The 26751-nt window shown below is 34.0% G+C and overlaps 1 protein-coding gene and 1 pseudogene across 1 annotated transcript in view; both read left to right on the top strand.

Annotated features, from left to right (window-relative positions):
• Nucleotides 1–26751, top strand: part of GRID2 (glutamate ionotropic receptor delta type subunit 2) — a 1428782-nt gene that overhangs the window by 672575 nt on the left and 729456 nt on the right. The gene's annotated exons all lie outside the window — the stretch shown is intronic.
• Nucleotides 24920–25541, top strand: LOC129501932 (40S ribosomal protein S20-like; annotated as a pseudogene).

The raw sequence follows: 26751 nt of genomic DNA, 5'->3' as shown, positions 1-26751 counted from the left end.
ATTGGGGTTGTAAGATTTCTATTACAAAACCATTTCAGTATTGAAGATTTAATAAATGTTTAATATCTTGAAGTGATGTCCATGTTTTTTTTTCTTACTCAATGTAAATTAAAGTTACCACTAAACCCCATCTCTGGCCCCATATTTCTCCCTCAGCTTAATGCTTTTCTAGAACTAGAAAAATGCTTCTCAGATATCCCACTTCAATCTATATATAGTCACTATTTGTATTATTTACTAGGTGATTTGGAGAAGGATGGTTAGGCATTTAAGAAAATGATTGCCTTATTGTTTCCCTATGGGTCTCAGTGTATTGATTTTTCTGTGTAATTTTGACAACTCCAAAGACCACAGACCATGAAATTAATTCACTTAATTAACAAATATTGGTGAGCAGCTAGTATGAGCTAAGTAGACTTTGTGCTAGATCCTAGATATAAAGCAGTTTATAAGATGTAAAAGAACTTGTGATCATAGTTTTGTTATGATTTAAATATGCTGTGAAGTAAATGTATGCTTTCTTGTTTCAAGATTAAGATAATATCTTAATTTTCCCAAGGCAGTATCAGCAAAGATTTTTACTTTGTAAATATTACTAAATTTAACTGATTTGATTGTTGAATCAACATGTAATTTCAGGTGCTAGTAGATGCAACCTCTCCTCTTTTCCCAAATGTCTGAGGATACAGTGAGGTTGTACTTAAAACTTGCACATGGTTAAAGGTGTGCCCCCTGCAGTTTGAAGGCTGTAGAAAACAATCCAGAATTGCATTTCAAATAAGGAACTTAGAGCAGATGCACAAAGTGAAAAAGAAAGTAAATTGGAATGTAGCCAGTACTAAAGCATAAAGTATGGATAGGAAATACATTTTTAATCTTAAACTCCACTTTGTTTTATAAAATCAGTCATTTTATTAGATAATAATGCCTAAGAAGAATGTAAAATATATTTCACACTTTAAAATATCCTTATTTTTAATCCTATATTTTATTGGAAATCCCAACTGTCATCTGATCTTCAAAAAATGTAACATGTGACTGGGACCCAAAATTGATTAATAACTCAAGTTGATTAAAGGCTGTATCAGAAAGGCAAATGGCACACAATCTCTCACGCTGATGCCAGCAAAGCCATTTGGTATATCTTCTGAATGCAGCCAAGATCTGGGGTGAGGATATGCTGAATGGGCCTTCGCACAATGTGGGCTAGAGTCAGAGGCTCAGGAGTACCTTTCTCCCAACTTTGTTTTGGGTGACTTCACATTAATAGCCGGCCATGGTGGGAGTATTTCGACAGTGAATACTACAGACAACTTCTTTCTCCCAGAAAGTTGATTATTAAATATTGCCCAGCACACAGCTGGTGCTAAAGGAATGAAAGATACTGGAGGAATGATCCTTTTGCCTTCCTCAGTTCCCTCATGGGAAGAATAGCCAAGTGCAGCATCTCAGGACTCAGGTCTGGGCACTTCTTGCAGAGAATTTGTATGCTTCCCAATGTAAGCATATTCCATGTTTATCGATGGAGTTGAAACTGTTGGCTCACTGTTCATCATCAAGGGAGAAATATCTCTTCTTCCCTATCTCTTTCCCTTTCCTATTCATCCCCTTTCATAGTGTACATACAAAATGTGTTTGTGTGTTTGAGTATGATTGTTGTCAGGTATAGCAAGGAGGAAGAAAAAACTTTTATTGAGCACTGACCATTGACAAATATTACAATAGATGCTTTAAATATGCTAACTTATTTTCACTTTTTATTTTTTGAAACTTAGATAGGCCATATCATTTTGAGAAGAGCTGACTTCCAGAAAAGGAGATAAAGAATTTTAATTTATCTTGAAAATTCAGAGAAGTGATTTTCACAGAAGCAAAGTAATCAGGCATGGTCTTATGTAAGCAAGAGTTATGTAATGTCAAAATTTATATAATATAATATATAATTATATGTCATGCTGTTAAAAGTTTAATGTGTTAAATTTCTTGATTCTTTGGTATATGACATTTGTTTTGATATCATTTCATATCATCTGGAAATTATTCTGTTATATGCTATATATGATATGCAAAAATATCTCAGCATAATGAACAATTATAGTATTTTCCCTCTCTTTTAGATTTCTGGGCATAATGCCACAATATGCAAAAATATCTGGGCTTAACAAATAACTCCAGCATTTCTCTCATCTTTTAAGTTTCTTGGTTTTAGAAGAATTGATGATCCATTGAGCATTGTTTTTAAAATGTTTATTCTATTAAAAACATGGTTAAACATTATTTTTTCATTGTGAAACATTAATCTTCAATTTTTACTATTTAAATATGTATTCAATTATTTCCTTCATATAATATATCACAGTGTCAGAAGAATATGAGGCTCAAATATGTATCTGGTTCTGGTTCCCCAGGAAATAAGTTAACCTTCCGTCACATTGCAGTGTACACTCACACTGCATTGTACATTCTCCAAGACACTTGGAGATTGATGAGATAAAGGTCCTCATCTCATAAGCTGGAGATGGGAAATAAGAAGCCAGGAGCTAGAAAGTCCCAAACTCTTTTAGATTACTCTGATTCCATCTAGTAAATTACCTTTCTCTGAGAGATTTTTAAGGCCTGAAATGATAATGTACTTTCAAGAGGTCATTACGACTTCTTCTGCACCCATCAGAGTAGGTCTAATGTCTTGCAGTAAATATGAAAGTCTAAACGCATTGCTGTAAGTGTCAGGCTGACAGCAAATGCATTCTCCTTCTCCAATTGACCATTTCTGCTTCTGTTTGTCACATTGTTACCAGATGGATAGTCAGTGAACAGGTAGGTTATCCTCTTCACAGGATTATCTTATAACAGATGTGGCTGTTTAAAAGAGATCCATGCTGCTAAAACTCTGAAAGCTTTGAAAGAGGCTAATCCATCATATCTTAGCTATGCATTACTGTCTTAGTGATTATAAATGGTCCCTATTGTGTTTGATATCTTATCTCTTTAAAATAGTATTTCTATATTCATTTAGGTGCCATGACTATTATTAATTGGGATGTACTATCTTCGACAGTAGGAGTTGTATGGAAACATTTAGGCCTAATACTATTAAAATAAAATAATTACATATCAAGGCAGTGAAAGATTTAGTGTGTTAGAAAGCATTATCCATCCCCCTAGTGAAAGGGTTAAAATCCTTGCATGGTATGTGAATTGTAAGTTTGGTATTATCAAAAGAGTAAAGTACAAGAGTTCAAAGATGTGGGCCTTAATTGTAAGACTCTCCTTAAGTCAGTGTAAGCCTGTATGAGAAAATCACTTGTAGGGGGGTGGGGTATAGGAATCTTCTTGGTGAGGTCAGAGGCCCTAGTGTAGAGATCCTTAAAAATATAAATTACCCATTATTAAAAGCAAGGAGACAAATATTATTTTACCCTGATAACTGTTGGGAGGAGACCGCTTTATGAAAGAAGTTGTTATATATAGAACGTTTTTAACCCCAGGTAGCTGAGGAAAGTTGGAGAGGATATGGATATGGCTGTACTGTTAGCAATGACACCAGTGGTCTGACCTCATGGTAATAAAGGCACGGTAGTTTACAGAAACACTCAGTAAGTTGTTTTATCACTGTGGCCATTGGTTTCTTTTTCTATCAACTTGAAGATGTAAATAATCTTACAGGCTCCAGAGTCAGAAGACCTGCACTGTAATTTCACCTCTTTCACTTAATATCTGTGTGATATTAGCACAGACCATTTCTGTTGAAAAGTATCCAAAAATCTAACTCTCACTGGCTCAAAGAAAAAAGAAAAAAAAAAAAAAAGAATAGAATTTTTTTTATTGCTCACATACTATGACTCCAGGAAAAACTTACCAAACCACAGTAACCGACCGCTCTTCCTGTGTTTGTCCTGGTAGTAGCTAGCTGCTATGGCTTTACTCTCCCTTTAGTTCAAATACTTTGGAAGAATTAGATAAAGTTGAATCTCATACATAGCTGAACCAATCGCTGTGGTTAAGTGGGTTATCTGGGCTCAAAGATCATACCCTAATACTCTATATTCCCTTTTCCTCTTAAAATTACTGGAATTGGTAACAATTGAAATTCATTTTTAATGTCCTATAATGAAATCAATTAGTTAGAATGGTTTACTGCATTTAAAGCATTTATTTACTATCACACTCATGTCTTGAGTTTTCTTTCATCTGACCACAGTATTGACTAATTGTATCTTGAGCTGTTCCCATCATTTGTGAGGGAAAAAGATGTATCTCTACATCATAGTAAAGTAAAAAGTCTGAACTTTTTATTTCCATATTTCCCTTGATTTTCAAATTAAAACATGAGTTGCTTTGAAATTTAATTGAGGCCATTGGGACCACAGAGTCTCTGCTTTAAGAAAGTTAGATTTCCACATGTGCACCATTTCAGTTAATTGCAATGTAGTATCAGATATGTTGGATAGTATATTCAGAACAAAGTTAATTTTCTTTTTCATGTTTCAGGCAAATATTTTTCAGTATTATTATTCAAGTAAGCTGAAATTATATAAAGAATTATATAAATAATTATAAAATTATATAATTTTATAATTATATAAATAATTTTATGTGATCACATATATATGATATATATATATCATATATATATCACATATGATATAGATATATTCCCCCTGGGAATACAGGTTTTGTCAGATTGTCAAAGACATCCAATGCTAAAAAATGATTAAGAATCAATGTATGAGACTTTTCTAAAAAAATCAGCTTTATCGAAGAATAATTGACAAGTAAAATCACAAGACATTTAAAGTGTACATCATGGTTATTTGATATACATATACATTGTGAAACAATTCTCCTTATCTAGTTAATTAACTCATCCATTGCTTTATTTATGTGAGAATATCTAAGCTTTACTCTGTTAGCAAATTTAAAATATTTTTGTATTGTTTGTGTTTTTTAAGTTTATTTATTTAATTTATTAATCTTTCAGTAAATTAGGGGCTCAAACTTATGACCTGGAGATCAGGAGTCAGTGCTATTTTGATTGAGCCAGCTAAGTGCCCCCCTAATATAGTGTTAACTGTAATCATCATGTTATACATTGGATCTTCAGACCTTATCTTAAAACTGAAACTTGTATCCTTTTACCTTATTACCCCATTTTCCCCACTCCTGAGATTATTTCTTTTTCTTCTAACAATTTTTAAACTTACCTTACAAAAAAAATTTATGGCATCACATATATACTAAAGAGAAATGAATTTCTAATAGCGGAAATATTATTTTATGAAATGTTTAATTACAATCCTGTTATTATAGAGCAGTGCTTAATTTTAATTTTCCCTCTTAGAGGAAGGAAATCTTCAAAATTCATTCTATGAGGCCAACATTATCCAGATACCAAAACCAGATAAAGACACCACGAAAAAAGAAAGTATAAGCCAATATCTCTGATGAACATAGATGCAAAAATCCTTATGCAATATTAGGAAATCAAATCCAACAATACATTTAAAAATTATTCACCACAAGTCAATGGGATTTATCCCCAGGGTGCAAAGAGGGTTTAATATTTGCAAATCAATGAGTGTCGTCCATTGTATTAAAAGAGAAAGGATAAAATCTATATGATCGTATCAATAGATATAGAAAAAGGATTTGACAAAGTAAAACATCCATTCATCATAAAAACCCTCAATAGTGTAGGTATAGAGGTAACATATCTTGACATAATAAAGGACAAATATGAAAAACCCACAGCTAACATCATACTCAATGAGGAAAACCATATAGCTTTTCCCTTTAATAGGGAAAACAGGAACAGGACAGGACAAAAGTTTTTACTCTCCTTGCTTTTATTCAACATAGTAATGGAAGTTCTAGCCACAGCAATCAGACAAGAAAAAAGGAAAAAAACAAAAAAACAGCCAAATTGGTAAAGAAGATGTAAAACTTTTACCATTTGCAAGTGACATGATACTATACATAGGAAACCTTGAAGACTCTACCCCAAAATTATAAAAATTGATAAATGAATTCAGTGGGGCCAAAGGGCACAAAATAAATATACAGAAACCCATGACATTTCTGTACATAAACAATGAAGCAGCAGGAGAAAAAAATAATCCCATTTACAACTGTACCCAAAATAATACAATAATTAGGAATTAATTTAACATAAGAGATGAACAACATATACTCTGAAAAATATAAAACATTGATGAAAGAAACGTACAATGGCACAAAGAAATGGAAAGATATAACATGCTCATAGATTGGAAGAACATTTTTAAAATGTCCATTCTACCCAAAGTAGTCTACAAATTAATGCAATCCCTATCAAAATGCCAATAGTGGTTTTCACAGAAGCAGAAAAAATAACCCTAAAATTTTTATGGAATCACAAAAGATCCTGAATAGCAAAAGCAATCTTGAAAAGAAAGAAGAAAAGAAAAAGAAAGAAAGAAAGAAAGAAAGAAAGAAAGAAAGAAGAAAAGAAAGAAGAAAGAAAGAGAAAGAAAGAAAGAAAGAAAGAGAGAGAAAAAGAAAGAAAGAAAAGAAAGAAAGAAAGAAAGAGAAAGAAAGAAAGAAAGAAAGAAAGAAAGAAAGAAAGAAAGAAAGAAAAAGGAAAAAGAAAGCAAAGCTGGAGGTATCACAATTCTGGACTTCAACTTATATTACAAAACTGTAGCAATCAAAACAGTATGGTATTGGCACAAAAACAGACATATAAATCAATGTAACAGAATATAAAATCCAGAAATAAGCCCACAGTTATATGGTTAAATGCACATCTAAGTTTATTGCAGCATTATTTAGCCAAGTTATGGAAAGAGCCCAAGTGTCCATTGCTAGATGAATGGATAAAAAAAGATGTGGTATATTACATACATACATAATGGAATATTACCCAGCCATAAAAAAGAATAAAACCTTGCCATTTGCAACAACATGGATACATTTAAGTAATATAATGCTAGGTCAAAGAAGTCAGAGAAAGCTATATATCATATGATTTCATTCATATATATAATTTAAGAAATAAAGAAAAAAGAAACAAACCAAAAAAAAAAAAAGACATTTAATTATAGAGAATAAACTGTAGGTTACCAGAGGGGAGGTGGGTGGAAGGATGGGTGAAATAGGTGAAGTAGATTAAGAGTACACTTAGCTTGGTAAGCACTGAGTTGTGTATAGAATTGTTAAATCACTATACTTTAAACCTGAAACTAATGCAATACTGTATCTTAAATATACAGGAATTTAGTAGATAGATATAAGATGAATTAAAATTAAATTAGATTAAAATTAAATAAAATCTCCCTCTTAGAGTTTACTTTCCAGACTGACTTTTCCGTAGTAAATATGGTTTATAGAAAATTATAATAGAGGAACCAAGCCATAAGTGACTCAATGCTAGACAACAAATGGAGTGTTGATGGAGGGAGGTGGGTGAGGGATGGGCTAGATGGGTGATGGGCATTAAAAGAGGGCACTTGTGATGAGCACTGAGTGTTGTAAGAGATGAATGAATTCCTGTTTTCTACTCCAGAAACCAATATCGCACTCTATGTTAACTAACAAAATTTAAATTTAAAAATAAAAAATTATAATTAAGTTCCTTATTCTAAAATGTTCTTTGTCACAAGATACTTGGCTGGTAATTGTTTTATCGTTGTGTAAATTCTTGCTCAAAATTCTGGTGTGTATTTAGTTTTTGCTCCCACAGGAAATGAAAAGTTATTATATAAAATTTTAATATATAGAAAGATTTTAAAAAGAGGAAAAACTGCTTCATTATTTTTTAACATAGCCTCTCCCAAAATTTGTATTCATTACTTTAAAAAAAAAAGATTTTATTTATCTACTTGAGAGAGAGAAAGAGGAAGCAAGAAAGAGAGCACAAGCAGGGAAGAGAGGCAGAGGGAGAGAGAGAAGCAGACTCCCTCCTGACCAGGGGACCCACTCGATCCCCGACCACAGGACAATGACCTGAGCCCAAGGCAGACACTTAATGAATTAATCCACCCAGGTGCCCTTGTTTGCATAACTCTTATGAATGTTTCTATGCAATAAAATATAGTATGATATTTTAATTGTAGCATGTGTAGAACTTTGTCTTCATTTGTTGACTAATTTATCACATATTTTTCAAATGCTTATAAAGTAGGGTGGCTAAACATTCTAGTTTGCCAGGGACCGTCCTGCTTTTATCAATGAAAGTTTCACATCTTGGGACATCTACCAATCCCTGGCAAATTAGGATGATTAGTGACCTTGCTACAAAGATGGAGATGGCTAACAATAGACCAGAGTAATATTGAGTTTAGAGTGGAAGTGATATAATAAATTCTAAAACTACCTTATTTGGTCTTTTTCATTTACTAGTATTTTTCATGCTGTAGAATTTTTCAGTACTTTTATATAACAACAAACTTCCACAGTGTAAATGTAAAAAAAAAGTTTATAAATCTATTCTTTAGCTTAGACTTTTGAAATATTTCTTAGTTTTGTATTGTATACAACACTGATATGAAAATCTCTGATTACAACTCTTCCTTATGTTTATGGTAAATTTCTTTAAGACAGTCATAAGATATGGAATTGCTGGGTTGAAGAGTAAAGATTCATTAGGTCTCTGATACATGCTGCCAAGTTGCTCTCCAAAAATATCTTTTTTTTTTCCAAAAATATCTTAACAACTTGTATTTCCATCTATTCTTCTTAACTAGACACAAACTTTACTAATCTGGAATAATTTTTCTATAGTTTATTGGTCAATCAATGTTTACCCAGGTATTCTATAAAATAACTCTAAAGGGCAGTAAAAGGAAATAAGCTTACATTGCCATATTAGAGTTTTAGTTAAAATGTAGCAATCTTATTATCCTCATTGGAACCAAAAATATCTCCTCAGGGCTCTAAAAAATTGATTTCCATTTGGCTGAGATGTTTAATGGGTAGTTGTATTAAAAAAATTCTCAAAGTTGGAAGGCCTGATAACTCTGTTTAGATTGAGAAACTCTTATTTCCGGTGATTATATATGAATGAGAATAGCATGTCTTTCCTTTGTGACCAGAGGCTCTATAGGTCGAGATATTAAATCCACTTTCATGTAAGAGCTGTTTTGTTTTGTTTTGTTAATCTGATTTGAGAGTTTTAAAGTAAGTTTAAAACTTGGCTGAAAAGTACATAATACCGGGAGTTGAGTTGTAGGGTAAGTATTCTGATAGAACTTTCATTTCCCAGGAGAAAGAAGTCTCTACTTTAATAGTAAAAGAAATGTGTAATCTAAATCTGAATATGACCAAGTACAGGTAATCATCCTTTGGCTCAAGGTAGCTTAGTAACATAGAAAAATATAAATTATTAAAATACTATTTAGTTAATGGTTCTTCAGCACAAAAGAATAAACTTACTTAACCATGTTGTAGAGAAAATTTAATATTAGGTTTATCTATATAAATTTACTTATAACAAATTCTTAAATATGTTTCATATCTTGTTAAGTCATAATAAATATGCCTACTAGTTCCAATTTTCATCAATTAAATGTTCAATCAAATTTGAAAATGCAAGGCTGAAATCATTTTGCTAATAATTAAGCATTTAGCACAGTGGATAAAAATATATTTACTTTGGTTTAGTAATGTTAAGCTAGCAAATATGTGTTTAATATTACATAACTTTTACAGCATTTCTCCACTATATTCAGCATACACTTTTACTCCAAATTAAAATTGACTCATCATTAGAATGTGAATCCAGGGCAAAAGTTATATTAAAGAATAAAAATTTTATGGGTAAACATGTAAGCATATTAATTGCCTCTTTTATTTTATAAAATAAAGCCACTGTAAGCCTCATTTCAGCCCTTGTTCTCCTATCTCATTAACAATTGATAGTACAAGCATATGATAGAGCAAGTGAAGTGGAACCAAACAATGCAATTGAGCTAAAGAAATTTAGATTGGATTTGAATTATCATATAAGAATCAAGTTGCACTGTCTGGTAGAACTTAACATTTTTAGAATAAACAGGATATTAAATGCCATTTGCATAATAGTGAACATGTTTCATTGCATGAAACATTGAATTTTTTCTATATTGGTGCTCTGAAAACTATATTTAGTAAGAATTCATAGTATTTGTATCAGAACATCAAATCTCCTAGAGAACAAAAGGGATTGAAGAGAAGAGAACAGAAATCTTTGAAAATCTACCATGCTCACTGTATGCTGGGTCAGTAAATTTACTCAACATTTGAAGTATTACTAATGTCAGTTCTTTGACAGAACTAAAATTCAGAGAGCTATGCGAGTTTTTCAAATTTACATGGCCAATCGATGGTAGAACATTTCTTTAAATTCATGTCTATGGGACTCCTGGGTGGCTTAGCATTAAGCATCTGCGTTGGACTCAGGGCGTGATCCTGGAGTCCCAGGATCGAGTCCCACATCAGGCTCCCGGCATGGAGCCTGCTTCTCCCTCTGCCTCTCTCTCTCTCTCTCTCTCTCTCTCTCTCTCTCATGAATAAATAAATAACATCTTTTAAAAAAATAAACTCATGTCTACCTCCCAAGTCCATAATTTCATTCATTAGATCACATGAATACTAATGGTAGACACTGGGATTATTATTTTTAAAATGTTTTTAAATATACCTACTTTAAAGTAGCACTCAAATAAAAATCATTGCACACATGTTTTTTTGCAATATGTAAGTAATTCTGTATGATAGACTCCAGGAGGTAAAATTTCTAGGACTAGGTAAATACATTCACTACTGATATATTTGATACTGCCAAATTATTTAGTTCTCTCTTCTCTCAATAGTTTTCAATACATAGGGTGGAAGAGCTGCTGTTTCCTGTAACCTTGCCAGCAATGGAAATTATTAATATAATATCATTATATTATTTCATAATTTTATCCAATATAGGTAAAAAGTAATACCTAACCCAAGAAGATAATCTCATTTTTTGAGCATTTTGAAGAGAATTATTTTTAGTATACCAAAAACTCAAAAATTTTATTTTTATTCCACATTGCCAAGTTATGTTTAACCATGGTGTTACATCATGATATAATAAAAAATGCTAGACTATCTTATTTACAAACAAAAACTTTTTTGCATTAGCTCCCTAATAACTGGCATTAGTATAGTTGGTGAAGCCAGTGATTTCAATCTAGCCACGAATCTCCTGTTTAACTGTTGTTGACACAATATTTGTAAAGCTAACCCTTACAATTAAATACCTGGGAATCAGGAATTAATTTTTCAATCTTCAAAGATTGGTCAAAAGAGAAAACATCCTGTTAAGCAGATGGAGATAACTCAGGGTAATCTTTCCATCTCAAGAAACTTAATATAATCACATGTGTGAAGCCCTTTTCATCATCTAAAATCACATTCGCAGGTTCTAGATAAGAACCTACATACCTTTGAGGGGCATTATGTAGACTACCAAAGAAGTCCAAATCACCAGTCATTAGCATCATTTATCATATATTTTTATTCATTGTTACTATGCTCAACTGAAGTGTAGTCTCTATAAGGCAGTTGCTTCAACAGTAAAGCTTCTGAATTGCGTAATTGATTCATTACTGGTTTTGGTCATTTATTCAGAGAATCGTAGTCCTTTGAAACTTTAGATTTCTCTAATGTATAGTATTGTAAAACTGCATAGCTGTCTAACACAAATGGTCCTACTGATTTATATCTCATTTTTTCCTACTTCTATCTAAATTAGGAAATATACAAAACATGATTAAGTGTTCAATTTCCATGGCTAAGACTACACAATTACTGGAAGCATTTTATCTGGGGATAACTTGCATACATTTGTGAAATTGCTTCCTTTTCTAATCTCTCCTCACTATTTGGAGCAATCTCCACCATGCTCTTCAGTCCTGGTTTATGGAAAAATTAATCTGGACATATTAGTAGCTGTGCTGGGCCAGGGGTGGGGGAGTAGGAAACATACTGGAAAAAAATGTCTCTGTAAGAATTAAAAAAAAAAAAAAAGAATTAAAGATAAATAGCTGTGTCTTCTCAGAGCACTTATGCTAATATACATCAGTAGTCCCCAATAAGGTAATTTAGTATGTGATATTTCCATAACTTTATTTAATCATAGGCATTTTTTGTACTTGCAGCCTCAATTAACATCTTCAGCAACTAGTGAACCAAGGAAATACCATACATTAGGGATTCCAAGGCCTTTATTTATAATTGGGAAATCTGAAAAGCTTTAAAAATGAAATGTACTTCTTAATTTGTTGGGAATCGAAATTGGTTAAACCAGAATGACGTGGGGCCATTTTCTATTTGTTTTTATATCTTTTGCATCCCACTTATTTCCAGCTACTGATATCTTTGCTATAGAAGTACTGATAATTTTGATTTGGGGTTGCTGATGCAAACTCTCCTGGTAGTGTTAGATAAAATATGGTACATACACAATATTGTTTTTCTAAAACCCAAGTATTCTGAATACTTAGACCACATTCCAGGGTTGGTGTTAAAGAATTATAGACCTGTAATATAAAAAGTATATGCATTATTTCACAGATGACACGGAAGTCTTAGGAGACCTACCCAGGAAATAGATGCAGGCAGTAGGTCTTCCTCATTTTCCTGTCCCTGACACTACTAACCTGGCTGCACGAATACCTGTGCCCTGTTTAACTTCTGTGGCGGAGCTTGCACTGTCTTCAGGCTTACTTAAGGCCACTCCATGATCTGATTGGCATGCTACTTCTGCTGTTATCTTAGCCACAAGCAAGTTGTGCATGCACACATACGCAAGTACGAAGTTTTGCCCTTTCTATGTCATCTTTAGCAATAGGAGGCAAACATGGTGTATTACCTCTTATATTCCAACGTTCTTACCTCTTCAAATACCATGCTCTCCTGGAATGATTGCCACTTCCTTCCCCTCCCCTTCAGAGCAAAACTTGTAAATAAGCTGTCCAAATTCACATTCTGGACTCCTTCAGTTGTTTCTCTCTTCAGCCCACTCCTGTTCACTGCACTTTCTCTTACCATGGTTACTTATCATCTCCACTGTGAAATTCATGGAGTTATCTGTCCCTAAATTACATTAAATTTTGACTAATCTAGTTTGTTCTTCAGTCTTGAAAACATTTTTCACATCACTCCTAATTTTAGTTTGTTTTTTCTTTCTTTCTGCCTACTTCAAGTGTCTTTCTCCTACATCTCTTCCAGAGATCTAAATGATGTAGAGGTTTGTGTTTAGTGTGGGAGTACATCTCTCTGCACTCACTGCATTGATTCCACCTATTCTCATGGCTTCCAAATTCTTAAATTCACTATAACTTTCTGCTCTGCTTCAGATTCACTTCCTCATTGTTGGTCTCCAAGGGTATGTATGACAAGATTTCCAAACTTTATGCTTCAAAAAATGAAAAAATTGTTGATAAATTTTTTTTTCAAACCTGTTCCTTTTCTGCTATTTTCCTAACCTCAACAAATTATATGTCATTTATGAAAATTCTCTGTCCATAAACGTAAGGGTCATTCTTGAAAGACCATTTCTTTTGTACTCTGATTCATTCATTCAGAAGCTGTCACTACCACTTCAAACATACATCCGATTGTGTAACTTTTCACCATGACTCCTGCTCCTGTCTTGTCCTAGTTCAAGTCACTGTTAAATGTCAATGAGAGTGCTCCAATAACCCCTATCTCTCTGCCTCTTATCTTCTCTCCCTTGGGTAGCTACAAACATGATATTTTCAAAATGTAAGTTAGTTCATGTCTCTTTTCTCAAAACCTTGGATACCTTCTCATCACATTCAGGTAAAAAGAAAACTCATACCAAATAGAATTGAAATCATTGAAAGAATTCAGTTACTTCCAGTATTCCAGTTCTCATACATGCATGTTTATAGGAGCACAATATACAACAATAAAAAGTGGAAACCCAAATGTCCGTCACCCGATTTAGGATGAACCATGATATATTCACACACAAAGGAGTATTACGCAATCATTAAATGAATGAAGTACTGATACATGCTACAACATGAATGATATTTAAAAAACATTATGCTAAGTGAAAGAAGTGATTCACAAAAGGTCACATATGGTTCCATTTATATGAAATATTCAGAATAGGTAAATCCCTAAATACAGAAAACAAGGCTCCTACTTAGCTCTTCAGCCTTGTCTCTACCACTCTCCATTTATAGCCCTATTCTAGCCACACTGATCTCTGTTTATTCTTAATGTCTTAGCATCTGCTCCCTCAGTTTACATGTTACAGCTTTTCCCTCTGTTTGGCTTTCTCTTTTAGCAAAGCCTGGAATGGCTTATTCTGGCATTTGATTCGAGTATTTTCTTAAAATATCACACCCTCACAAAATATCACCTCCATAATAACTCAGGCTAAATTACCATAGAATAATAGTGGATTTATAAATCCAAATCTCCCCAAACATCCTCCAAAACCATATAGACTGCAAGCAGCATAACTACCCACAGAAAACATGTTTAGCATACCCAGTATGCAGGAAATACAATAAACTTAAAATTAACTAAACGTATGTTCAGTTTGTATGAATACAAACACCCTGAAATAGCAGAGCTGGTGCTGCCTACCACACTGAAGTAGGAAGACTGAGAATGTGAAACAAAAGAGAGGAAATGGAGGGTCAGCAATGGCTGACCCTGGGTAAAATCACCCCCGCGCGCGAGAGAGTTCCAATCCCAATGCTGAGAACACATGTAAGGAGATAACTGAGAACAGATCTAAGCATAGGTAAGCGGAAGGAAGGTGCTTGAAATTATGTGAGACCAAATGTTTCAATCTTGAGAAGATACTATTTCTAAGCAAGAAGGAGCAAAATACAAGGATATGGAATATTCTTTGGAACCTTTAAAGTTAAAGGGAAAAAATTTAAAATGTTAAAATTAAGGCCCCTAAAGAAACAAAAGATAATTATTGTATTAGAAAAACCCTATTACATAAAAAAAGATACCTTCAATTAAAGAAGTTTCTCTTCACTTTAACGACAAAACAATGTGTGCATGAAGAAAGAACGATACAAAGTCACTGTAATTTCCTTTGTCCTCCCACCTACTATTGCTTGTTTAGGGGGGAAAAAGATATTTCCAAATGAAAGGAAAGTTATAGAAAGCACCCATACAAATCTACAATAAAAAGAATAGATAAATTGATTATCAAATTTTTTAACTGATGAGAATTCCTCCCCCACTTTCCCACATACACACAAAACAACCAAGAAACAGGCAAATTGAAACAACACACCCCAAACTCAGTTAACTATTCTTTTAAAAAAGCACTTGCAGATACGAAAATGAATATATTTTTGAATCAGTGGAACTCAAAAATAGAAATGGACAAAACAGAAAGGTGGGGCATCAGAACTGAGTAGATCAGAAAAGAAGAGGGGGAAAAAAAAGACACTTCAGCAATAAAGGTTACACTGAAAGGTTACTAAGAAAGAAAATATTCTCACTAATTTTTATAAGTACATTAATAAAGAGAATGTGTGGAGAGAAATTAAAAAAGCCAAAAAATAATAAAAATAAAGAGCTAAAAATAATCAGAAAAATAATGTAAATAGAAACAAAAGAGGATTGAAATTCTTAAAACTGGAGTCCTTTAAGAAGAAACAGAACAAGGACAAAATATTAAGGCAATTATTTAAACTTTTTTCAGTTATATATTGGAAGGGCACATTTCATTAACCTTTAAATAAACCCTGGAATAACTTTTAGTCCTTATGGATATTTTCTGAAAGTCTTCTGGGTTTCCAGGCAAAAGTATCAAGTTAGTTCCAAAGAAAAAGAAACAGGTTATCATCAAACCTCATAACAATATTCAAAATAAAACAATTGACAGAAACCTATTTTTAAAAACACAAAGAAAGGTCATGTGAGCCACGCTGTCTTCCACGCGTGAAAGTTATTTTTAAAAAAAGTTTTAAACTTGAAAAAGCTTAGAGAATACTGTATTCACTAGAGGATGAGCTTTATCCAACTTAGTTTTTATTAGGTAAACTTTGACAAAAAGCTTGACAGTGAACACTGAATATATTTAATTGTAGACCTAAGACTAAAAGATGTGAAAAGGGAGAGAACAGTATTATGTAAATATGTTATGTTCCTGCAAAGCAGGGATTTTCCAACATCAAACAAATGGAGGATAAAGAAGAGAAAAATAGAAAAGATGTCATTAATTTTCACAAAGATAGATGGGGATCAAAGGATATCATTTAAAGCTTAATTAGTACGCTAAAAAAAAAGTGGACTAAGAAGCTTCATAAAAGCTTAACCCTTTTTCTTAAAGAACTCAAAATTTTCTGGGAAAGAACATATTCAATATTTCTATTATAGCTAATCTCTGAAAAACTTTTCAAAAGTAACATTAAAAATTCTGTATGTCTAGAATCTTGGAAGGAATTTTCTATAAAAATAATGAAAATTATATTGAGAATATAGAAATTTGTTGAAATTCTGGGCAGGAAATGACACACTGTATTTACAAGTGTGTTGTTTGTTAATTACAATGTTCAGAAATACAAATATGCCTTTGCAAATGAAGTAGTAGGCTTTTAAAATATTCTTACTTTAAGTTCTATTCTATTTGGAATAAGCCAACTTTTTTTCCTTTTCCTTCCTTCCTTCCTTCCTTCCGTCCTTTCTTCCTTCCTTTCTGAAAATGAATATATTTTTTGAAACTGCTCTTGCAGATTGTGTGTGTTTGAGTTGTGTTTTGTTTTGTTTTGTTTTCTGTTTTTGTTGTTGTTTGGGTGTTTTGGTGATCATGGCAGCAGTGAGATGATATTTCATGTAAATCGTCTACTTCCAAATGCATTTTAAAACATAGTGTGTAACAATTTCTGCTTTTGTGTTCTTTTGCATCAGCTATAGCTAGCTGTTTTTCAATATTTTTGCTTAATGAAGTCAAAAGCAATATAAACAAAATTTCTCTCCACAAATGAATTTCATCCAGCTGCATTCAACTATGAAAGAGCTCACAGAAAAGACTACCCATTAATTTTCATTTCAAAAATATTTTGTAAAGTGGTTCATGGGCTTTGTTAATGACTTGCCTAATGTCCTCTGATCACCATATGCTGTCTTCACAAAATATCAGGTCTATGGAGAAATGGCCGTCCTGTTTTTTTTTGTTTGTTTGTTTTGTTTTGTTTTGTTTTGTTTTAGGTTGAGTTGTTGGGAATATATCACTAAGTCAAATCAGATAATTTCATTTCCTTCATCAAGTACTTCTGCAATCTGGTGGCATAAAAACAGAAATACTTTTAATTTATTCTGCTTCCTCTAGTAGAATGGCTACAGGTAAATAACTGAATAGCTAAGTGAAACTGAACTGAAAGAATTTATTGAATTCACTGTAACATATCTTTCCTACTCCAGGAGAAAACAAAAACATATGTTTTTGCAGGATGATACCTGAGTGGACTACTGTCATTCTAGCTTAAACTGGAAAAAAGCTGCTCTGTAAAAGGAGAGAAAATAATTACAGTATGCTGAGAGGACAGACAGAAAAATGCTCATCCAACACTAGGGACCTCATCAGCATTAAGGAGAACAGTCATTCATCTTGTAATGAACGCACAAAGCCAAACCCGAATAGAAACAAAGGACTTTTCCTGGAGAAATGTCTATCTTATTAATATGCTGTGTTTATAGAATTGTGTTGTTTCATTCTTCTTTGTAAGGCAAAAATCCCACAGTATCTAATTCAGTTTTTTGTTGTTGTTGTTGTTGTTGTTTGTTTTCTTTACCATCTAGAGTTGGAGAGCTTGGTTTCTGTGCTTCTATTGGCAAGTGTTTCTAGAAGATATGTACTCTGCTCTGGTTTCAGATATGCTGTTAATTGTCTTGTATTAGAATTCACTCATGTGGTGGGATGCTTAAAGGCATTGGAGTCCATTCCCCTAATTCAACATCATGCCTTGGAAATCTGTAAGGTTCCCCAGCTTTTTGAAGATACCTCTTTTCAAAGATTTTGCCTTCAGTTTTCTCTGGGGTTCCTTGTTTATCCTTCTGGACTCACTCCCCTCTATCTTAGAAGATATTAGTAAAAGTTATCAGGATTCTGTTAACTAACCTTCTTTCCACAATATTTTGAGGGAGAAGGGAGGAAAGCCAAGCTGTCAGCTTCCACGTTTGATATTTATGGCAGGAAGTTATCCACTTTATTTTGTTTGCTCATTTGACAATAAGGTACTTTTTTTAATTTTTAATTATTTAAAATCTTTCTCATTAGGTATTAAGGAGTTAATGGTAGATGAATATATGATCCGGTTTCATTCTACCATCTCAACTCACGGAATGTTTTTCTTTTAAATATTTATATACATATATATGTGTACATACAGACATATGCATATTTTTGGGGGGGTGAGGTTCGCACTTAAAGAGTTTCACTGTTGTCATTCATTGATTATGTGGTGTGCTTTTCATTATACTTGACAACTTTTTTTTAAATGTCATGAGGAGCACATAATAATATATCATGTTCCAAACAAGAAAATGGAAAGAGATAAAGTAGCTTTGGGACTGGGAAATGCTTGACTTTCGTTTTATCTGAAGTTAATTCTAAGATGTTTCTGCAGCTGGACACATAGTGCTGTTTAATAGAAAGAGCAATTCTGGAATTCTCACTTGCTTGTTTTGTCATTTTGGTTTCTAAGTCAGATCTCCTAACTTCAGTTTTATTATGGAAGTGGATGCCAATATGTTAGCAAATTGAACTCCAATAAAAAAATATTTAAAAAAAGGAAGTGGATGCATTCTATAGCTTATGAACAATACTAAAGTAGCTTAGCTTTACTTCTTCCCTAAATGACATGTGAGCCATAGGCATGGAGACCGATCACCTAGAAACTTCACGAACTCTAAAATTTCTTCATGTTGAATCATTTTGCTGCAAATGAGAGTTGAATATGTAAGTGTACCTGGGATAAGAAGAGCCTGGGAGGATGCTTGGGTGGCTCAGCAATTGAGTGTCTGCCTTTGGCTCCGGGGGTGAACCCAGTCGGAGGATCGAGTGCCGTGTTGGACTCCCTGCAAGAAGCCTGCTTCTCCCTCTGTCTATGTCTGTGCCTCTCTCTCGGTCTCTCATGAATTAAAAAAAAAAAAAAAAAAAAAAAACTCTTAAAAAAGAAAAAAAAAGAGGAAGAGCCTAGGGAGAAATAGTTCCCAACTGCAACTTTTATCATTACTCTTAATTCCATTCTTTCCTTTTTAGATGAAGGTAAATCCATTGAAATACTATTTACCACTTACTTTTGCATTTCCCTCTCTGCCTTCTTTTTCCTTTGTTTCTCTTTCAAACCTGAAAGATGCAGAAATGTGTTTTTAGTCGAAACTATGAATTCACATACACACCCATATATACACTACACGTACACTGCCTAGCATCACCCGAATATACTATATACCTAAATTTCTTATTTATATTATGATCATCTACATAAAAGTAAAACATATCAATGAAAATATCTGAAAAACATGGCTAGCCTATTTAGGCCTAGGACAACGTAATTCAAATCTCAGTGCTGGCAGATTATTTCCACATCATGATCCATGGCATGTATCATCCAGGGCTTGATTTTGGAATTGTCCTTCTTTCAGATTAAGTAAAGCAAGATGACTGAAGTCTTGGGAAAAGAAAATACTAAAGGGCAAGGAATACTCTAGTTATTTAAAAAAAATGTGTTTTGGGGGGCGCCTGGGTAGCTCAGTGGTTGAGCATCTGCTACTGGCTCTGGTCATGATCCTGGGGTCCTGGGATCGAGTTCTGCATTGGGCTCCCCACAAGGAGCTTGCTTCTCCCTCTGCCTATGTCTCTGCCCCTCTCTCTGTGTCTCTCATGAATAGATGAATAAAATCTTAAAAAAAAAATAAACTGTTTTTGAAATCTCTATAAATCCTAAGATATGGAGAATGGGATAAAATTGCCATGAGATAGCTGGGTCCTTTTACTTACTCAAAATTATTTTTACTATGAAAAATTAACTCACTCTGAAGAGATGAGAAAGTTATAGTTGAGCCAGACTATACATATGTTCGTGTGCATATGTAGTTTTACACATACATATGTATATAGTCTGTTTATAAGATATGTATGTATTTAAAACAAAAATACACATCACATTGTCATTGAACATGAAATTAAAATAATCATCTAGAAGCTCAAAGTGATAGCAGTTTTAATTTAATATTCTGACAGCTTTGGGCAACCTGGGTGGCTCAGCGGTTTAGCACCTCCTTTGGCCTAGGGTGTGATCCTGGAGACCTGGGATCAAGTCCCATGTCAGGCTCCCTGCATGGAGCCTGCTTTCTCCCTCTGCCTGTGTCTCTGCCTCTCTGTCTCTGTGTCTCTCATGAATAAATAAATAAAATCTTAAAAAAAAAAAAAACTGACAGCTTTGCTGAAATTCAAATGGGATTTTTTTTTTAAGATTTTATTTATTTATTCATGAGAGACACAGAGAGAGGGAGAGAGGCAGAGACACAGGCAGAGGGAGAAGCAGGCTTCATGCAGGGAGCCCGACATGGGACTGGATCCTGGGTCTCCAGGATCATGCCCTGGGCTGAAGGCGGCGCTAAACCGCTGAGCCACCCAGGCTGCCCTCAAATGGGAAATTTTATACAAGTTGCCTACCTGACAGTATTGATATGAAGATTACTATTTATGAGATAAAAACCTTTGTAAACTGCTTTGACCCTTGTGAAAGGAAAACTAGTAGTGATTAAAGAATAACAGCTGCTTTCCTTTTAACCCCAATCTGAGATCGGATCTCCTCCTTTCACAGTCTGTATAATGAAAAGGATTCAAGTAGGCAGATGGTTTTAAGAGAGGGTATGGATGATCATGAGAAGAGTTTTATAGCTTTCTCTTGTTTGTTGAGATTCTTTTTTTAAAAAAATCTCTGTTTATTGTGGATAACTTCATGTTTATTGGCACCATATGCTAATACTATGTAAACACAGGATGTCTATATATTTAGTTAATATTTCACTCACTGAACTCAGTAAGTTAAAAATTTTAAAGTAAGTCAGCATATATCATACATATGTTGCTCATATTTGATAGTTTGAGCAAGGGTGCTAAAAATATAAGGGTTTAACTTATCTTGTGGACATATATGTGTGTGTATATATACATATATAATATATTAAATGAATGAGTATGCATACACATAATGAAGGTTTTGTTTCTGCACTAGGGGTTTTATCATCTTCAATTTTTAGTATATATTATGTATATATGTATTCCCTTTACTGTCATCATTAATTCATACTTTGTGGCTGTCTAATAGGTAGGGTAAGCCATATATCTATCTATTAAAACTGTATTGGTACCAAAACATTACTAGCTATTTTGATTACTTCTTAATAATTCTCAATCATAAATTACTTACCTCATCCACTTTCAGTATTTATAAACAGGAGATAAATACCATATATCTATGTATTTTAATGAACAATATTTGAGGCATAATTCTGAGCCAGGATTTTGTAAAGCCTAAGGTGGGACTAGGGGGATGAAGTGGAAGAAGGGTCAAAGATTATGAAATATTGGCAAATACTGGCAATAGCTTTCCAAAAGATCAAATTCCATGGAAAGACTAGATTCATGGTAAGTAATTATAGAACAATATATATCATAATATGAATATGCCTAAGTAAAATTTTGAGCACTTTGTTTTAAAAAGGAGGATAAGTTAATTCTGCTTACAAATCAGTTGAAAGCCATATCTAACTATGGATTTTCTGAGTGCCAGAGGAAAGTGGTCATATTAAGCACAAAGAAATGTGTGCAAATAAAAACACTAATAAGACAAAGTTATTTGAAGGGAAAACAAATAGTTATCCAGGACAGAAGATGGACTTTAAAGAACTAGGGTGGTAGCTAGAGGCCATTGTATGACTAAGTATTACATCAAGGTTATGTAGGCCTCACAGAGAATGTGAGTCATAGTAGTCACATAAGAAACTTGTGTTTTAGAAATGTCAAACCTAACAATATAGAGAATGTGCTGGGAGATTTGTTAAGGGAGAGTTTATATGATACCCAGTATAATATTAATGAGTTTTCCCTGAAAAATGATTTGTGGTTAAATGCAACTGAGAAATTCTCAGTCAATATAAATAAGCATTTTTCAAAGCCAGACTAATAGATTACTTGATATTTTAATATGTTAATATGTACTGACATACATACAGACACATAAACATATATATGTAATAGTGTCTCCATCATTATCTTATTTTCCTGTAGGGAATATACCCATACATATATATTATATGTATATTACTCAAGCATATACAACTAATTAAATGGTGTAGCCAAAGTCTAACTCATATATGTTTAACTTCAGGGCTGTCAACCACAGTAGAGTCATTTCACTGGGGGAAAAAAAAAACTGTAAGTAAGAGGGACAGAGAGGAGAAAGAAACTCAAGGGATGATCAGAATATAGTACCAACAGGATTTGTTAACCACTGAATATTGGAGTCTTAACACAGAGGCTTCACAGGATAAATTAATCCCTTTAACGTATGTGCAAAGCCATGCTTATGGATACATATGCCTTATTCCAAAAACAGGATTTCCAGCTTTGGCTTCAGATTCTCAAAGGTATTTGAAACCACTAAAAGAATAAGACCCACTGGTAGTGAACCAAGTCTGTATCTCTGAAGTTAGATTAGTAGATCCAAAAGGGGAAATAGAAAATGAGGGAAACAATCGAGAAAGCAGTGTTCCAGATGTCAAAGCAATGAGGGAGCTACAAAACAGCTCTAGGGATTAAGAACAGAGATACTAGAGCCGACCACATAGACACAAATCCTGGTTATTACCAGTAGCTAAATTTTGGTCAGGTTATTTACCCCTTTATGAAAATTTTCCACATGCATAATATAAATTAAAATAACAACCTACCTCATAGGATAGTGATGAACATTAAATGGTTTTACATAAGTTACTACTTAGCAAAGGGCCCAATACATAGGAAGTAATATATAAGTGTAAATCAGGAACAAGGATCTTCTCTGGGGTAGCATATATACATATGCTATAATCCTCACAGTAATCCATGAATTAGATATTGTGAATCCCATCATGCAATAAAGGAGCTATCATTAAAACCAATGGGACTAAAACAACGACAACAACAACAAACAACTAAGCTGACTCCAGTTTTGTTTGACTCTAAACCCAAGCTCCTTCAACTATACTCTATGGTCATTGCAGAATATTAAATGAGAGGATTTTCAAAAGGCATAGGCATGCCAAATTCTATAAAAGAAGAATACTGAAACATGAGCAATTAGGCTTCTTGGAGGGTATAAGATCATAAAAAAAAATAACAATTTCAAAAGAATGGACTTGATTGATGGTAGATTGCAATAAGAGGTAAGGCATAGAAATAACAAATACAGAATAAACTCTGAGGTTTGACATTAAAGAGGAGGAAAAGGATACAGTATTATCTGTGAAGATTTAAGAAACTTTGGAGGCTCCTGGGTGGCTCAGCTGGTTGAGTGTTCAACGGTTGATTTTTGGTCAGATCATGATCTCAGTCTTGAAATCAAGACCTGCATCAGACTCCTTGTTCAGCATGGATCTCTATCTCCTTCTGTCTCTGTCCCTTCTTGCTCTTGCATGCTCTCTGTCAAATAAATTAATAAATTAATTAATAAATTGATTAAATTTTTCCAATGGAATTTGTGTGTGTATATGTACAATTTTGTGTGTGTGTTAACATTTTTTACTTTTGTATGTTTGAAAGATGAGTGAGCTGGAGCATCCTAGAATGTTCAGGGGAAGGAAACTTGAGAAAGAAAAATGGTATAAAAGAAAGAAGAAAATTTTGATGTATCAAAAATTGGGGTAGACATGCCCTATGGCCTTTATTAACCGAGTGATTCAGTCACACAGATTAGTAACACTTCCTAAGTGCTTACAATGCATTGTGCACTATTTTAAGTGCTGTGAACCAATTCATGCGATTCTTATAACAGCCTTTTAAAGTAGCTACCATTACTAAGTGGATAGTGAAATATAGAGAAGTTCCTATAGGAGGCAGCGCTGTTACTTAAACTTTTATATTTGGACCCTAAAATTCATGTACTTACTAACCTTAGCTCACTGCCTTTCTATGTAACACCCACCCGGGCAGTTGGAAGTGGGAGGCTCGTTTAGAATCTTTGAACATTGTGGAATGGAGTGACATCTGAAGAAAGAAAAATGGAAAGAAACTAAAACATAAGGTAGGACCAAGTGGAAAATGAGGAGAAAGAGGAGCCAAAACAGGAGACAGACCATTAGAAGATTCTAGAAAGAAATTGGCTTAGAGAGAGGAAAAGAAAAATGAGGAGAAATGCAAGCTACATTAGATGCCAAGTAAAGTGTGTTATTATAATTAAATGGCTTTAGTCATATCTAGCTCATTTATTTTTAGAGTAAGTTACCACATTATTAGGTTTGAAATTTGGTCTATTTCTTTAAAAAAAAATTGAGTTGCATGAGTAGTTTCAACTACCTTGTAAAAAATGATTCTGTCTTCTGTAGTGCTTCTGTCGACTTGTGGAGTAGTTGCACAGATAAAAATGAAATTATATAAGGGAAAATATGTCTGGAAATGCCCAACTGTAAGGATAACGACTGAAAATTAAAAAAGTATTAAATTTGGAAACTTCATCAAAAATTCTTTAAATTAAAAAAAAAAACACCTTTTAATTTCCCTAAATATCTTGTGTCTTTTAAAAATTACCACTACACTCTTTGAGGAAGACGTGGGGGCAGCCAGAGCAGAGCCCAGGATGCTCCTGCTCCTGCTCGGGACTCCCCGCTGTCTGTGAGGAGCAAGGCGGTCAGGAAGCCAGCCACGGCCATGGCTTTTAAAGACGCCGGGAAGACACCCATGGAACCAGAGGTGGCGATTCACCCAATTAGAATTACCCTAACGAGGAGGATCCCTGGGTGGCGCAGCGGCTTAGCGCCTGCCTTTGGCCCAGGGCGCGATCCTGGAGTCCCGGGATCGAATCCCGCATCGGGCTCCCAGTGCATGGAGCCTGCTTCTCCCTCTGCCTTTGTCTCTGCCTCTCTGTCTCTCTCTCTGTGACTATCATAAATTAAAATAAATGAATAAATGAATAAATGAATAAATAAATAAATAAATAAATAAATAAATAAATAAATAAATAAATAAATAGAATTACCCTAACAAGCCCCATCGTAAAATCTTTGGGAAAGGTGTGTGCCGGCCTGATCAGAGGTGCGAAGGAAAAGAATCTCAAAGTGAAAGGACCAGGGCGGATGCAGGCCTACCGAGACTCTGAGAATCACTAGGAGAAGGACTCCTATGGGAAGGTTCTAAGACTTGGGGTCGTTTTCAGATGAGGATCCACAAGCGACTCATTGATCTGCACAGTCCTTCTGAGCTTGTTAAGCAGCTCACCTCCATGAGTGTTGAGCCTGGAGTCGAGGTTGAAGTCACCGCCGCAGATGCTTAAATCAACCTTTCTAATAAATTGATTATCTGTTGTTAAAAATAAACAAATAAATAAAAATAAAAATTACCACTACATATCAGACATAATATTGTGCTTCCCTTGAAGGTGTTTTTTTTTATTTTATCTTATTATTTTATTTTATTTTTATTTTATTTTATTTTATTTTAATTTTTATTTTATTTTATATTATTTATTTTATTAAGTTTTATACCTTGATTTGACAATCAGCGATTAGTTCTCATCCACATTAACAGTCTGTAGATTTTTGAAAGTGGTGACAGGTACGTAGGTAACCAGCCTGCAGAGCTTGTTTGGTGAATCTTCATCCTCCTTACGTTTTCTGGACAACCGCACAGGGATACGGTATGGAACAGTCCTTATTCCTTCGGCCCGGACAGCTTTGTCGAACCCGGTGTCAATGTGCACATCTGGAGCTCCCATCTCCTTCATGGCAAACTTCCGGATCTCTTTGAGTGCCCCAGGGGCGCGCTTCTCGAAACCCGCTCCGTGGATACGTGTGTGAATGTCGATGGTGTGTTCTCTGGTCCCTACCGCGTTGACGGCAGAACCGCCCTTCTTCTTCTCGCCACCCTTCTTTGCGGGAGCCATTCTGCCGGGCCCTACTTGGAAAGGAAGACCCCTTGAAGGTTTTTGAAGATATTTTGCGAAACCAAGAATATAAATGTTATCACATAAATTACTTTATAATTATTTTGTCCATAAAAATTGTAGATTAAATAAATCTGTTTTTCCTATAGAAAAATGAAATAGTCTTCGATTGTAAAAGAGTTAATTTCATATATGTAGTTGAGGGTGGCTTTTTAAAAAAAATAAGTACATAATTAATTTTCAGTCTGCCCTATAGTTAAATATAAAATTCGCTGGAACATGAAAACTTCGCTATTAGTGATGCTATAATCAAGCAACGTTTTTATAAAAAAGAATATTTATTAAATGTAAACATGCTTTGTATTTTTCTTTTATATCTTCTATTCCTCACTTAAGAACTAAACATTCTAGGTTTTATTAACTACTTAAAGAAGAATAAAAAATATATTTTTTAAAGATTTTATTTATTTGTTCATGAGAGACAGATAGAGAGAGAAAGAGAGAGGCACAGGCACAGGCAGAGGGAGAAGCAGACTCCACGCTGGGAGCCCAACGTGGGACTCGATCCTGGGTCCCCAGGATCACTCCCTGGGCTAAAGGC

Source organism: Nyctereutes procyonoides, unplaced genomic scaffold (genome assembly GCF_905146905.1).
Source record: "Nyctereutes procyonoides isolate TBG_1078 unplaced genomic scaffold, NYPRO_anot_genome, whole genome shotgun sequence".
Lineage (NCBI taxonomy): Eukaryota > Metazoa > Chordata > Mammalia > Carnivora > Canidae > Nyctereutes > Nyctereutes procyonoides.
The sequence above is the reverse complement of the archived record's forward strand: the minus strand, read 5'-3'. Positions and strand labels throughout refer to the sequence as shown.